The sequence below is a fragment of the Rhodnius prolixus genome, unplaced genomic scaffold (assembly GCF_049639745.1).
Source record: "Rhodnius prolixus isolate KJV_2025 unplaced genomic scaffold, Rpr scaffold_5, whole genome shotgun sequence".
In the NCBI taxonomy this organism is placed as follows: Eukaryota; Metazoa; Arthropoda; class Insecta; order Hemiptera; family Reduviidae; genus Rhodnius; species Rhodnius prolixus.
Window position 1 is genome coordinate 38938223 of NW_027411624.1, and position 4194 is coordinate 38942416.

Sequence of the window (4194 nt, forward strand, 5' to 3'; positions counted from 1 at the left end):
AAACATTCTTTTGTAAAGTTGACAAAGTATTATTGAAAATTAAAAATATTTTAAATTTGTGCTTTGCAAATACCTCGGTTTCTATTCTTGATATCTATATTAAATTTTTTGTCAGTTAAAGAAGTCTTCAAACGCTAAAACTGTGTCCAATAGAAACATTGAATGTTTCTAAAAAAGAATTCGACTTTAAATATGTTTCCTCTCAGCCTACCCTTACTAACTGTAAGAGGAAGGTATTGTTTTATTAACATTAAAATGTTAATGATCTGTAACAAAAGAAAAATCAAGAATAGCAAAATTCCTCTTGGCCATCCCACTTACTCCAAAAGACAACAAATTAGAATACGCAATGTTCAATCGAAAGAAAGCCCATGTTCATTAACACTATTATACACAGCAGTTCCCTCCATCCTGCTTAATATAAACTAGCCGCCCTCTAATACCTGGCAAACTGATTGTTAAGTATACCTCTTGCACCTACCGACTATAAGCGAGAACTGGACACTATTCGAATAATATTCACAAATATCGGTCACAATACCAACATCATTAAAACTAAACTAACTACAAACTAACATTGCCAAAACTAATAAACCATCCAACGTATTCTTTAAAAAGGTAGGCCTCAAAACCGCGTTTAGGATCGACAAAAAACTAAGAAACAGGATACTTCCTTTAAAATATAAATCTCTGGACCCTCGGAGTGCAATAAACAACTAATAAAAAAGTTTTTAATAATTTATTTCTCTATTCACACATTTGTGGTACACAAATAGAACTTTAAGGTAACAACTCTTCAGTTATGGTTATCAACATACTACCTTTCACTTTAAATGAAAGTTAGAGTTTATACAATCCCATTAAGATTTCTAACATCTTCCCACCTTAACGTTTGGAGAATTGTAAACAGTAATACGAACACAATCAAAATACTTGAAAACTGATCTCGAATTTAACAATGAAACATGAAATTAATAAGTAAAGTAAGACTGGTCTAAGTCAAAATAAATCTACACATAAGATGGCCCAACAATGAATCTAAAAAGTGTTGAGGAGCTTTGATGGTTCAACCCCTTTTAGACATCTTTTTCTCCTCAGGAATTTTTTGATCTTTTGCATTATAGTCTCTAGTTTTCGCTCTTACCAAATTTATATTAACTTCATTATTATTAGAAACGCTTCTTAAATAAACTACAGCTGCATAACCAGATTTACTTCCATCTGCGAATATGTGAATACTGTCCTCAACAGATGTGTGATTTCTAAGCCATCGAGGTATTGTATTTGAATATCTGAGACATGATGCAATCCTCAACCACCTTTTAATTATATTAGCTACTCCAGTTGGTAAGTGGAGCCCAACTTAATTTTATTTTCCATAGCTCCTGTAACAGCAATTTAGAAATTAGTGTAACTAGGCAACTAAAACTTGTTTTATTTTGTAAAATATAAAACTGTTTTTTAGTTTCTACATTTATGTTATGTTCTGAAATAAATGAGTTAATAGAAAGGGTGTCGCTTCTTGTTTTTCCAAATGATTGATAAAACATTTGTAACACACTTAGTTTACCTGCACTTCTTTTTAAGATCGTGACCAACCTCTCAATTTAAGCATTCCCTCATCCATTATACTCACATCGGGGATAAGTAGATTCCTCAGTATTAACACTTTTGACGCAGTTGTCGAAATAGAAGCTGTGAAGTAGCTCTGTTTCGTTACCGGAGAGACTCCAAATGATACTTTAAAATTGCCCCAATAAAAGGGGGCTACATGCAACGCAAAACACCACCCTACAATGTTTGTAGCATTTCATTTATTCGTCTTCACTTTGCCACAGAAATCACAACTAGCCTCGTTGCTTTCTTGCAATGAAATCTGTACAAAAGCACATTTTATATCAGAAATTATACCAATTTAATTTAATCTAAAACGCAACAAAATAATAGAATCTGAGAAATAAAATTTAAACCATTCTCTAGGCACTTATTAATAGATGGGTAACCCTTTAGATGGGATGAACAGGTCGGACTTGGGTTCCACTGTTTTCTTTAATTACATGATGGAGGAGTTTCCATCGATTATACTCGATGTTTTGAGTATAATGGATGAGGGAATGCTTAAATTGAGAGGTTGGATTACAGGATGGCTTGTTTCTTATCTTTTTCCATCGAATTCTTCGTTCTTCGTGAGTAGCTTGTATTGCGCCCAAAAACCAATCCACTCTTTTATATCTGCACTAAACTTATTCAACTCCAATTTCGGTAAAAAAACGCTTTTCTTTTTCTTTTATTCGTAGATCTAAAACGACTTCCAACCAATTGATCTGATTTTTAACCTGAACCCTTCATTCTTAGCTATTCTTTTTCAAGTATATTTTTTAAACTTACAAGTCCATTCTGATAAATTTCTACAGTATCTTATTCCACAGTTATTTGTTCAGTATCAGTAATTTCACTTTCAGCAAATAAAATTTTGTTTACCAAATTATCTAATGTAAAAAACTCATTAGCTTTATTCTCTAATTTCTTCAATTCCAATTGCAAACTTCATCGTCTTTTTTGTTATAAAATTTTTCAATTTCATTTGCTAACCTTGTGAACAGCCTTCTCCGTTGAGAACTTTCTTTATTGATATTAAAAAGTGTGCACTTATTTTCCTGTTTTCCTCTCGAGGGATTCCAAAAATATTAAATACAAAACTCTGGAAGACAATGAATGCAATAAACAACTAATAAAAATGCTTTTAATAATTTATTTCACTATTACCCAGCAAGGTACACAAGAAAAATAAAGTTGAAAGGAAATAACTTTTCAATAATGGTTATCAACATACAGATTGCACACTGTTCACTTTAAATAAAAATAAACGAAAATTAAAGTTACTAACCCATTAAGATGTCTAACACTTGCACATACCAAAACAGAAACTCTCATGACAACAACGGTGTTTACAAATTAATCTGTCCAGACTGTGATATCTTACAAAATATTGAAATGTACAAACACAAAGCTATTCATTAAAACATTAAGAACGATCAAAATTAAATATAACTCGGACATACTATTTAAAGTCATTCTGTTTGAAACACACATTCAGCTGAGCAAATTTTCAGAAACAGATAGAAAAAAAATTAAATAAAACGCGTGATTATGTATAAGCACGTTGATTTCTTTAAAGTTAAACGTTTCTTCAGAATTTTTCTATTTACGAATTACTTGTTAAGTGAATTTAATTACATGTTTGTCATTCTTTTATAATAATGATTTTTATAATTATCTCCAGTACAATTGAGTTTGGTATCATTCCATGTTTTCTGCTTGCAAAAGGCGTGCCCCCTCAAGGAAAATAAATTTCAAAACATTACCTAGGTGACTTAAAGAAGACTTAAATACATGCTAGGTTTCATTAATTAATTTTATTTCACTTTTCAAAAAAAATGTATTATTTTTTTAAATATCACACACAATGTGATATCTTGTAATACGTATGTAATCTCCCGCACTCTGTCTCTGAGTTGGGAGCATAAAGTAGAGTTAACCAACCAAGATGTAAACATATATACCGAATAATCATCGTCTGGATTGTACGAAAGTCCAAAACCTGTAAGGGTTACAACAAACAGTGTACTACGATGAACAAAATCAGCTATACATTTTACATTCAGGTAATAAAAAATGATAATGCTTAGAGATATTCAGTGTAACCATGTTTTAAAATAGTATTCAAAAATAATACTTTCTTTCATTACAAACTCTTCAAAATGAAAGAGGGGTTTTAGTGAAGTTAACTTTTTTTTAAATTGGTGTAGGGATTATACCTGGATGTTCACTTTTTCTAGGGTTTCCATTATTTTGGTCGCAAAGATAGTTTACAAGTTTTATAAATTGTGAATCCCAAAATATCTTGTATTATCTTATTGCACAAAGCATCAAACTTAGTAATGAATATTTATTTTAGTATACTAAAGTACCATAAAGTAAGAACTACAAGTTTGATAGTATTTTGTTGTTCAATAGTTTGCTGAAATGAACATAGTCCTATAAACTGCTGTCAGGAGGAGCGTTCTATCTATTCCTAGTGCTTTTCAACATTTGGCCTGTTTGCAGCTTAGTAATGTTCAGTATTCATCTGGAAATAATTACCTTTATGGATCCTTTACATCCAGCAGCACACCGAAAATATTAGGTGACACT

General features: G+C 31.2%; 1 long non-coding RNA gene across 1 annotated transcript; it reads right to left on the reverse strand.

Annotated features, from left to right (window-relative positions):
• Window positions 1-724: 724 nt before the first annotated feature.
• LOC141457790 (uncharacterized) lies at window positions 725-3123 on the reverse strand. The gene is made up of 3 exons (XR_012460549.1): window positions 2888-3123; window positions 2593-2701; window positions 725-1385 (listed from the first exon to the last, which is right to left on the reverse strand). It is a non-coding gene; the product is annotated as an uncharacterized lncRNA (long non-coding RNA).
• Window positions 3124-4194: the final 1071 nt, after the last annotated feature.